This window comes from Manis pentadactyla, chromosome 9 (assembly GCF_030020395.1).
Source record: "Manis pentadactyla isolate mManPen7 chromosome 9, mManPen7.hap1, whole genome shotgun sequence".
In the NCBI taxonomy this organism is placed as follows: domain Eukaryota; kingdom Metazoa; phylum Chordata; class Mammalia; order Pholidota; family Manidae; genus Manis; species Manis pentadactyla.
The window spans coordinates 55,634,914-55,647,466 of NC_080027.1; positions in this window are offsets into that span (position 1 = coordinate 55,634,914).

Here is a 12,553-nt window from a genome sequence, read left to right on the forward strand (position 1 = left end):
GCCAAACTCCCTCTCCAAGGGGTCGTTGCTTTCTGCCTCCTCTCCCTGTGCACTCACCTCATTGAGGTATATGGCACCGTCTCCCTTTTATAGATGAGGAGACAGATCTGGAGCAGTAATAGTATTTATATACAGGAAATAGAGAAGCTGGGATGTGAACCCAGTTCAGTCAGGCCGTGGTGCTTTTCTTTTCATCACTGTCGTGTCCTTCTGTCCTGCAGCTCCTCGAGCTATTCCCCAGGATGTGCTGGTCCCCAGCTCCACACCGTCAGCCTGGGCTGAGGGGACAGCCCTCCTGCCAGGCTCCCTTCTCTAAGTCCTCTCCTCCTCTAGCTCCCATGGTTCACTCTGTCCTGTGTAGGGGGTCAGGGGAATTTCTATAATAATTAGCTGTACCCCTTGTCTCCCTCTGAATTAGAGTCAATTAAAAATTAGAATGCTGGAGTCAGGAAGAGGGTGTAATTGTTTGCATAAGTCAATAAATATTCACTCCCCTCTTGGCTCACTCCGGTGGGCAGAGCAGATTTCCCTGGCCCACTAACATTGGGCTTGGCCACATGACTGGTTCTGGCTGGTAAAATGTTTGCAAAGGTGACACGAGAAGCAGCCTTTGTGTGCACAGCAGTGTGGCTGGGCTCTTGTGCTTCTGCTATTGCCATGGCCCTTGCCCCGGGTGGTCCTCTGGCCCAGGAGGAAGGGAGCAGACCTGAACCCAACCCACAGCCCTGGGTGATCCCAACGAGATCAGCCAATGCCCAGGTGACCCAAGACACAGAAGCAAGAACAAAGTGTGGTGTTAAACCACTAAGTTACAGGTTTGTAGCCTTATTGTACCAACAAATAGAGATACAGATGGAGATTCAAAAGCTAAATTCCTAACTGACTGGGTAATCCTGGCATCCTTCTGCACAGCTACACCTGCCACCCTCATCACCCATCACTGTGCCCAGAGAGGTGGCACAGAATTAAACATACCCAAGTCTGCAACCAGCAGCCATGCCCAGAGAAATGCAGGAGGCTGTGCATTTGGATCCTCGAGGAACTGAAGGCTCAGACCCTTTCTGTGCCACCTCTATTACTACAGATCTTTATGCAATTTGACCATGCTTCTCTGAGTCAGCCTTGCCAAGGCTGTGGCATCAGGGCTGGGACAGAATGTCAGAATGGGCTGGGCCAGCCCGGGCACCTCTCCTGGATGACTCTTTCTGGTTACTGCTCTTTGCTTCGGATGCTGCTTGCTTCAGTGGGCTCCCAGATCTCACCTTGACTTGAGGGCATTCAACTTTCAACTGAGAGGTAAGCATGGAGAAAAAAGCAAATCACTAAGGAATATACTATTTGTTTCTAGTACACTGAGGTTTTCCTGTAAAAGCAATAAAAAGAAAACACCCTTCTATGTCCAGGGGTGTGGTCTTGTGGTCAGGAGGTTCCACTTTCCCAGGGGGGCTCTCTCTGACTCTGGACAGGTCACTTAGCCCATCTTAGCCTCTCTCCTCTCCTCTGTATTGTGGAGATAGTGAGGTTTCCCTGTCTCCCATTGCCCAGAGCTGTGGTGAGCTGCAGATGACATAAAGAAGATGTGGAACCACTTGGAAAATCATCAGACTCTACAAATGCAGGAGAGCAAACAGTTCTCACCTCTGACAGCCTTGGCTTCACTTTAAAATTCAACAAATTTAAATAAAATTCCACTGGACTGTATTTCCTTAATAAGAATGTCCATCCTATTCCTCATGCTTCCTAAAAGAACTGGTCTCTCTATTTGGGTTGTTCTAAAGAACAAAGGCTTTAGAAGAGAGAAATGTAGATCCAAACTTAGTTCATACACTATATGAAAATGAGCAAATCAAATACTTTCATTGAGCCTGAATTTCCTCATCTGTCAAATAGGAATAATAATAAATATCCCTTTAGACTGGTGTGCAAGTCAAAAGGGATTTGGTATCAAAAGTATCTTATGAATTGAAAAGTGATATGTAGGTCTGAGATCTCATTATTAGTTTTCAAGCATTTGTTGAGACCTAGTAAGTAGGAAGATCCCACCTAGTTTTGATGCTCTCTGTATTGTCAGGATCAGGCAACTTCTGCTCTTTTTCTGGGAATCTCGCCCTCCTTTTCTAAAGGCACCTTATGTATTAGGAAGTTCCACATATCTCCTTAGCAGTGGTGGCTGAAAGGAGAAAGTGGCAAGAGAGAGTGAGGGGTGGAAGGAGCCAGATTCCTGAGGTGCGTGCAACACGGTGGATTTCCAGAAAGCTCACGAGCTCACTGTGTCTCCACAGGGGCCAAGAAGATGAGGTGTGTGAACCGCTGCTGGGTAACAACAGCCCCAGTCATAAAAGTAACACTGTGAGAAATCCATTTTGTGGGTAACAACGAGAAGTTAATGCAAAGACTCATTGCCCTTCCTTAGTGAAAACGTCAGCAGTGACTTTTCCAGGCTCCCGGGACGCTGTTGGAGAATGCAGCTTCAACCAGAGCACCTCATCATTTATATGAATGAAATGAGTGCAAACAGATTGTTGGGATGTCTGTTAACATCACCTCTTTTCTCTTGCAAGGAATCCCCTCCGTAATTACATTTTGCCTGTCAGTTCATAAATTTTTCTTATTACCAATGGGCCATTATTGATTGCTTTTTAAAAGTACTAAAACTGTACAGTAGATCTCAGGAAATTCAAAACACACTATCTTGGGTCCCAGTCACTGGTGAGGAGCGAAGGGAACCCATCCTGGTGTTCTGAGCCAAGCCCAGCCTGCCATAGGTTCTGGTTTAAAGACAGCTTTGAGGGCTGCGTGTTTTAAGCCATAATGAAAATAATAAATAAAGGATAAACTTATTTGGCAAATGCTGACACTTTGCAAGCCAACATGCTGTCATTGTTCTTTAGTTGGGTCTCACCGCTCAAAGTTGTCTGTTTGGGTTTTTGGCATTTATGACCAGACGTCATGATGAGCAGAAGGAGAAAGTGGTGGGGGGACGGCCTGGGACAATGAAGACTTGCATTCAAAGTTTTTAACAACCAGTAGAATGTTTGACTAGAGCCTTTTAAAATGAAAAACTGTGATCCTATATTTAGCCCTCTCTGGTTAAAATGTGCAAAGAATGCAATTTCAAGTGATTTCTGTGTTCTGGAGAAAGAATGGGTGTTGCTCATAGTTCATAGTTTGAGGGAAGTTTCTAGAACCTTTACTGGTCACAAGGGAATGTGTCAGCATAAGATGCTTAGATTCTGGGCCTCTGCTTTGGCTCAAAAAAAGGTGTGACCAGGGGGATACCCAGGGGACACCCCCAACCCCTCCGGCCCAGTTCCCTGAACACAGTCTCTTTAAAAATCAGCACAGGCTGCCAACCCCCAAGCCCATTCTTTTAACCTGCCTCAGTGGAAAATGGCTAAGAGAGGGAGAGCAAATGAAAACCTGGACATGGAGATCAGTTCCTGGTTCGAGCTGGATGGAACCAAGTAATCAAAGCAAGCCACAACGTGGTCTGGGTCAGGCTGCCAATCTTGGCCGGCTCGCTCACTAAAAGCAGTCAGCAGCTACTGATCTGGCCAGGAAACAATGCCCCATTCAGCTCTCAGTATCTGTTCTTAATATCAAGACACAAAACCGGGGTCCCCATTGGCGTGGAGGCAAAGTCCGGGCCAGGAAAGCAATTACACCTTAGCCAACCAAATGAACAAAATAGGAGACATAAAAACATTTTTAAAGTAGAAATAATGTAAGGGCCTTCTAAATATCTTAACAGTGCCCTTGGCCACACTTGGGATTAGGAAGCAGTATTTTATGTAAGGCAGCAGGGCTTTTGTTTGGTGTGTATGCATTTTTCTTTCTAGTCAGGGATCTGAAGAAAGGACTGCCTTCTGTCAAAGTGTGGCACCAGCCCCTCGAGCCCTGGGTGGGGTATGGCATCCCCAGCATTCAGCCAGAAGACAGGAGAGCCGGTGATGAAACAGCCCTAGCCCGGTGCCTCGTCTTGGCAGCTTTGAAGCACACCCCCACTCCCTGCCTATAGATTCCACCCTTCATCAGGCTTGGTTTATAGGAGAGGGCGGCCCTCAGAGCAAAAGACAGGCACAGGTCCAGAGCACAAAGGCTTTGGCTGAGGCCCCCAGAGCAGGGTGGGGCTGGAACTGGGACACCCTCTGTTTTCTGTCAACTCCCAGATAAGAAGAGAAAAGGTCAGGGCTGCTAGGAGGAGCAATAATCCCAGCAGAATCCCTCAGTCGGCCCTAATGCTGGCCTCCAGGCCATAAATCTGCATCCTGTGAGAAGCGGCCCCACTCTGCCTGGCCCATCCGGGCTCCCCGCTTGACTTCTGAGCAACCTCTCTGCTGGGCACTGTGGTAACAAGGAAAAAGACAGGGCTGGAGGGAGGCCGAGAGGGAAGAGATGTTGATGATGACAAATAATGAAGAGGTGAGAACCAACATTTATAATGGGCTCACCCTGAGGGCTTCACACATAATAACTCCTTCAGGCCTCAACCCTGTGAAATAGGTATTATCATCAGCCCACATTTACAGATGATGAAATCAAGACACAGAGAGGTTAAGTAACTTGCCCAAGGTCTCACAGGCAGAGCCAGGATTTGAATCCAGAACGACTACCTCCAGAATTGATGTTCCTAATTGCTTTGCACCCAAAGTCATAGTGGGCAGGAAGTAGGTCAGAGACAGCTCCCTGAGGGAAGTTTCAAGAGTCCAGGTGGGCATGTCCTGTGCCACAAGCCCAGTCTGTTAACATTCAAGCCCTATACAGGGAAAGAATGTTACACAGCATGGCTCAGAGTCCAGAGGACAAGGATAGGGCCGCTCAGAATGTGGCCTCTGGGTGGCAGCACTGGCCACGTCGGGGAGCTCATTGAACATGCACATTCTCAGGCACCGCTGCAGTCTCCCTGAAACAGAATGAATTTTTGACAAGCCCCCAGGTGGCTCCCAGACACTCTGACGTTTGGGAGGCCCCAGTGCAGAACCTAAGAGCCAGACACACCTGTGGAGGAGGGGTGAGTGGTTTGCCTGAGGCCCGCAGAGAAAGTCAGGAAAGTTGGTGACAGTGCCTCCCCATCCCTGCCACCACGGCCAAGGTGGCGCTGTGGCCTCTCTCTGTGCTGTGGAGAGGCTGATGGTGGGAGGCAGCTACCACGCCGGTCTCCCGAGCTCTTTGCAGAGCTGGCTCCCCAGCAGGGCCTGCTTCTAAAGGAAGCCAGCCTCTGCCTCCACATAAACCCTGACGTAGGGAGGGCGTGGGCAGGAATAACCTCTGACACCTTTCCTATCCTATTTCTCAAACCAAGACCTTGGGGCTGATGCTCAACCACTCTCCTTCTCTCCATCAGGAATCTCCTCCACGAGCAAGAAAAGACTTGGTGGAAAGAGAACAGACTTTGAAATTAAAAAGACTAAGATGTGTCAGCCATAAAAAGAAAAGAAAAGAAATCCTGCCATTTACAACAACATGGATGGATCTAGAGGGTATTATGCTTGGAGACATGAGCCAGGAGAAAGACAAAAATACCATGTGATTTCACTTTTTGTGGAATATAAAAAAAAGCAAAACAGAAGGAAGAAAATAGCATTAGACTCATAGACACTGAGAAGTGACTAGTGGTTACCAAGGGGGAAGGGAGTTGGGGGGGGAAGGGGAGTGGGATTGTTGAACCACTGTGATGTATATTTGATAACAAAATAATAATAATAAAAAGGGGGGGAAGACTAAGATGCAAAAATCAATTTCATTAGTCCTTACCTGTGTGACCTTGGGCAGATTGCTTAACCTCTCTGAGCTTCATTTTCCTCATCAGTCAAATGCAAATGAGAATATCTATCTCATAAGTTGATGAGATAATACTTTTCTAATGCCCAACACATTCTTCCTTCCCTGAGCACTTCCATCACTGACCATCAGACCTGGGACCCAGGTGTTTGGGAATGACATGGATGAGGCTGGCCCAGACAAATCTCCTGGGGGCTGCTGACTCCAGTCACATAGAGAATGCCATGGGGGTGGAGAAAGTGCAAAGAGAGGACTACCACTCAGGGGCTTCAGACACCCAAGACCTGACCCATTGCATTCCTGTCATTGCACTGGCTGAAACCACAGTCCACTCCCCTCTTAGGCTCAGATTCACGCTAACAGCTGCAGGTGAGGCCCAGGAGCACAATTATTCTGGGGTCCTCATGGCCCAAGGCAGCAATGTCTCAACCTTGGTGGTCCAGATCAGATCAAAGGAGACACAGGAAAGGCTGATACCCAGAGTCCTTTGCTTTTGGGATTGGAGTCAGTAGCCCCCAGGTGATCCTGTAGGCTTGGCCTCATCCATGTCATTCCCCAAAATCCTCTAAGTCACTACTTCCCACATCCTGGCCCAAGACAGGGAAAAGGATTCTAGGAAGGATTCCAAGGACCACATGTAAGAACAGTTCTTGCCTCCCCACCTATGGGCCATTCATTATACAGAAGCATCATCCTGGCAGAGTCAGAGGGCAAGGAAAGGAAGCAGAGCAGCCTGAGAATGCTGCTGCCCACATAGACTGGAACTCCCCTCCCTGCCACAGCCTTCTGCTATTGCCCAAACTCCAATGCCATTTAGCACATTACCTTCCCAGGCAGGAGTCCCTTCCAGAACCCCACTCCCTGAACACTTCCAAGGATGCTTCCCTCTCTCTAAGAACATGCATAGTCATACTTGGAAGTGCTGCTATTCGTTGAGTGCATGCTATGGGCTACTCATTTTGTGTAAGATTACCCAAATTGATCATTGCAAAAGCCCTATGAGACAGAACACATTATCATCATTTTTTACAGAGGAGGAAGCTGAGAATCAGAGGGAAAGAAGAAAATATTTGCTCAAGGCCACATAGCTTGCAATACTGAGCCAGGATTCCCCCTCAGATTCCCCCTAATTCCAAGGTCATGCTCATAGCCACTTGGCTAACAGATATCATTATCAGAAAGATCCCCTTGCCACACTCTTAGGTCTGCTGCTTAACCATTAATGAATTAAGTGGTTTAAAAAGCAATATCACTCTACCACCTTTTTGCCTTAATTACACTTTTTCTATCTTCCTGCTCAATTAAGGGACCACATCCAAACCCGCCGATTTCATTGGAGTGGATCAATATGGACATTGGCATGACTATCACCTCCCTCATTCAGCACACTCTACCTACATTGATATGACCCTGGACATCAGCACTCCAGCCAACCTTCCTCCACTGCTGACACACACTAGGCAAATATTTGCCTAAGAACCTGAACATTTTTCACATTCACAGATTTCCAGAGAGGCAGAGCATGGGCCTGTGCCTTTTCTGATGGGGTCTCAAAGCTCAGGTATGACAGAGTAGCCTCTAGAATCTTCTCTGCCAGTTCAGACTATCCCCGTTGCTCTTCCTTTGCCCTAAGCCTGTACATTCCACACTCCTCATTAACAGCAGAGTCAATAATTGCACTTCTTCAGCAAGCAAGAATCAGACCCAGCTCCAGGCACCCCAGATGCCCCAGACCTGTATATTTTTCCAGAATTTATATTTAAAATATATAAATAATGACTGCCTATTCGAAATGGCAGATTCGTCCTCCTGACCTGTGGCTTTGGTTTTTGCTCCTGAGCTCAAGACAGAGACCTGGAGCCAAAGGGTCTTCATGTAGATTCAGAAGATTCTCTCTGGCCCGTAAGGCAGCCCCCTCTTCATTCTTTCCCTGGTAAATGATACAAAAGTTCTCCCTAATTAGAGTCTCCCTTTAAGTTCTGTGGGCTGCTAATGAGTAAGAAAGAGGAGGCACTTGGGAGCCCTGAAGAAATTATTTGAAAGCAAAACCAAGTGGCCTCAGTAAAATATCATCATTTCAGTCAAAGGGAATTTTTTCCCTACACACAACCACCTGACATAGCCCAGCTGGCAGCATAGTGAGACATTCACAGCACTGGGTTTCTTCAGAAAAAATTTGCCTCTACTTTATATTCCTGGAGCTTTTCTGCTTGGAAAATTGTTTTCCTTATCAATTTGACCCTTCCATGACCCCTGATCTCTTCTTCTACCTGGTAGATCACAGCTATTATCCCCTTTAACCTAAAGTTTTCCCACGAGTCCAGAGAGGGTAAGTTAATTGCTTGAGGTTGCACAGTATGTTGACAACAGGGCAAGAACTTGGTCCTAGAACTACAGATTCAACAGATTTCATTCCATAATTCTAACAATTCTGAGGGCTCCCTGGGTGCCAAGAATGATATTTTGCAACCCTACCTCATTCATTTATTCCTTCACCAGATTGCTATTGAGCAAAGAGCTATGCAATTGCTGGGCCTATAGCTGTGAGCCAAACAACATCTCTGTTCTCCTGAAGCTTACACTGTAGCCAAGAAGCCAAAAGTAGACAAATACATAAGACAATGTCAGCTGCTTCTCAGTGTGATGAAGAACACTACATCTAGGTAAGGGAATAGAGAAGGGCTGAGTGATGTGCAGACAGGAAAATCAAGCGTAGTCTCTAGGAAGACTTGAGCAGAGACTTGAGCAGAGATAGAGTGTAGAAGCAAGCTACACCATCATCTGAGGAAAAGACTTTGAGGCAGAGGGAACAGCAAGTGCAAAGGCCCTGAGGCAGGTGGCTGGTGTGCTTAGGAATGGCAAGGAAGCTGGTGCTGGCACAGTGCATCAGGGAATCTAACTGGAGAAGAGAGGGAGCAGAGGGCAGATCACATAGTCCATTGAGGACTTCCTATTTTATTCTAAACACTGAGTTGTGTGCTTAGGCAAATAAGTTCTGACTTCAGTTCTAAAGGGCTTCCCTGGTGACTCTTTGGAGAACAATCTGGAGGGGGTCCGGGTGGAAGCTGGGAGCTGAGGAAGGGGCATATGAGATCATCAAATCCCTCAGTGACCCTGTAAGACACATTCTATTATTATGAGGCGACTAGGCTCAGAGAGGTTAAAGAACTTATTTCAGGTATGATACTAGGATGTGGGCAGGTGGAGAATGAAGCCCCACTTGACCCTGAGCCCAAGCTTCCCTAGGACTGGATGCTCTGAGACAAAGGCGCCAGGGAGAAGGGTGCTGGCTGCTGCCTTTAAGGAGTAGAGAGCTCTTGTATTTCAGGCTTGCCCCTAGCCTCCCCGCCTCCGCCTCTGCTCACTTGAGAACCACCGCTTAATGGGGCCTTACTGTGTCCAGGCACAGCCTGGGGCTCTGACGTACAGGATCTCATTTAATCCTCACTGTAGCCCAGGGATCTGGGTATTATTGTCCCTGTGTTACCAGATGAAAAAGATCTCATTTTCTCAGTGGAGACAGTGAAAACATTCCAAAGCTGCTTTGGGGTTTAATTCACAGAAACCTCAGCATTTAATCTACTAACCTAGAAAGTAATCCCCTCTGGCTGGCCCTGGGAGGCTGGGCCTGCCCACACTTACAAAGGAGAATTGGCAGCTCACACTTGCACACATGTGTATGCACACATGGTCCACACTCCAACCCCAGCCAAGCCCTGGCCCACCTGAACGATGCCAGCCCTCGCGAGTCCTCCATGGCTCCCTCTCCCTCTTCCCTGTCAGAGCCTCTGTCTCTCCTTTCTACACACAGCCGATGGTCTCCCTCAGGCCACTTGGCAGCCCCCAAACTCACTGGCGATGCTACTCCTGGACACAGTAACACAACCACACATGCCCCACGCTCCAAACCACAGTGTGCCCTTGGGCCTGGCCCTCTCCCCTCCCTGCTTTCTCATCCGCATCAAACTTACGAGATCTTACCAAAAGATCTGTGCGTCTTTTTTCCCCAGGACCTGGTACAGTCAATCTGACCAACTGGGCTGGGCTCAGTTGTGAATGGCTGCCAGAAAGTTACTGATACCAAACTTGCAGGTTATCCTTTTGTCTTTCAAACAGGACCTTCTGAGACAATTGTTTGGTTCAAGGCAGTGAAGATAATGGAGAATATTGCTAAGTGTTGCAGGCATAGAGGAAAGGGATTACAAAGGAGGGTAGTGGTGTTTCCTAAAAGAGAATTCAAACTGGCAAGACTTAAGCACCTACTATGTGCTCGGCATTCTTAAGGAGTTCACAGTCTAGCAGGAAGTAGGGCACACAGACAGTGACAGCGTGATCTGCACAGCCCCGGAGTTATGTGCCTGGGACAGGCTGAGGAGGAAGGTCTTAACTCTACCACAGGAGGTTCAGGTTTGCAGTATAAATGTAAATGTGTTCACTGAGCTGGTGGGGAGAGAAGCACTTTCCAGGTAGAAGAAAGGCTGAGAGCAGGGAAGCACCAGTGTGCAGGCTGCGAGAACTTGGCATTGTTGTACAGATGAGGAGGTGGGCAGGAACAAGAAGATAGTGTTCCCTGGTAATGTGTTTGCACCCCAAGTTTTCAGCAAATTCCTCAGCAAATTCCACCTCCCAGCCTCCCCCTGGGTAGGGGCAGGATGTAGCAGGACCTTCAGGGGCTTCAGCAAGGGGATGGTGCTCTGCTGGGCTCACTACCATGCTCAAAAAACCACCATCGCTGCCCTAGGGAATTGAGGTCATATAAATGAACAAAAATGAGGGCCCTCTGGTAAGCTCCCAGCAGCCTCTCTGACCGCTCACCCTTCCCCAGTGTCCCGTGCCTTCTCCTTGAAGCTGCCCTTGCTTCTTCCCTGCTGGACAGGTACCTCTCTTGTGACCCTAAAATGGTCCTCCCTGTGTCAGAGACCCTGTGAGAGCCACAGTGTGGGGCCAGCATGGCCGAATGGGAAAAAGCAAGTGCTCAGGGGACATAATGCTGTATCTTGTTAGACATGCAGTGGAGACGAGCAGGGTGGGGACAGGGCAGGGTAATGGTTAAGCTCACAGGCTCTAGAGACAAGGTTCTCAGCCCTGGCTGAACATGTGCAGCCTTGAGGTGAAGTTATTAAATATCAATGCCCAGATATTTATTGGTTTAGGAAGTCTAATTTATTGGTTTAGGAAGAGATCTAGACATGAGTGTTTTAAAAGCTCTCCAGGTGATGCAAATGGACAGTCAAGGTCAACACCACAGCCCCACGGTCTGACTGTGAAGTTCAAGCCCCTGCTCCACCATCACCAGCCAGGTGACCTCAGACAGGCTAAGTCATGAAGTCTCAATTTGGAAACTGTCAGAGGGGATAAGGCAGCCCCTCCTCTGAGGAGCATGGGAAGACAATTAGCTAACGCGCCCCAGGCTCTGGGCACCAGCACTAGTATGGTAAACACTTGGCATTAACTCTCATCAGTATGCCTTCAGGCAGGGTGTGCAACCCCATATCTGTGCCCCCTGCAGTGTCTGCTGCAAAAGAGGCACCTGGGAGGGAAGCGTTATATAGGAAGCAGTTTAACTGCACTCCTTGGGTGCCAAACACTGCCCAGGCAGAGCCCAGCCTCTGCAGCTCCTTCTGAGGCCCCTCAGGACTCATGCTGTTTCCTCGGCACGCTGATAACTCAGGTCCTGTCCACCTTCTCAGGACTAGCTCAAGAGCAAGCAGGAAAGAGCTCAAAGCAACCCCAAGACCCCTCTGTCTTCTCACTCCCCACCCAGCCTGCCCTGTCACAGACCTTCCTGCCAACAGGACCCCAAGCCTCCTGGTGTGTTCTCAGGACACAAGCCCAGGCATCCCAACCCCTCAAATGCTGCCCCCTCTGGCTTGTGGTTGGGAGAGCCCACCAGGGCCTTCTCAGGTCCTCTGGCCTCCAGTCAGTTAGTAGGAAAATTCTGACTGCTAGAAAAAACTCATTTAGATGTACTCATCTCAGCATTTCCTGGGACCCTGCCAATCCCCAAACCTGCATCCCAGCAGGTCTAGAAACAAATCCTATCCCACCCTAGAAACAAAACCTCACATCTTCCAGAAAGGTTGGAAGATGACTACAGGACTTCTGGTCTTATGTTTATCAAGAACTGTAAAATGGAAGAACATATAAGAGTTACAGTGTGATTGCCAGGGATGCACTCTGTTATTGCTAAGGCTTTACAATTTTTAACAATTGGAAAAAATCTCTGTGGGGGATAAAAGCTTCCATCTCTCTGGTCAGGGATCAACATTTGCCCTTCTTTAGGGCAGGCCCTGCCACTTTTCTCTCTCTGCATTTCTCACACATGCTGCAGCAGAGCTGCTAAAATGTGGTCCACAGACCGCTGTCAGCCTGTGAGCTGGTTTTTGCTGGTCTGCAATGAGATTAGGAGCTGGGCCAGAATATAAATCGACTAGTCGCTAAGCACACTGCTTAGTTCAGATGACATTTTTCCCAGCAAGACTTTCTTGAAGGAAGCAGCATGTTGACGTACACTTTCCACATAATGCTTACCTCCTTGCAGAATGGCAGCAGTGTGGGGAGGTCCCTATTGTGTAGTACTGTGCTACAGGGCACCCCTTACTTCAGATGGGGTACCTGGCTAGCGGTAAGGTTTGGATTTGAACTTAGATGAAGAGAAAGAGGCCCCTGTCTTCCCTCAATCACTTGGCCTCACAGTGGAATGATCTGGCTGGTCCATTTGCTAGGATTTACGTGCCCATGCTCCCTTCGGCCCTGTCTATCTGAGGAGCCT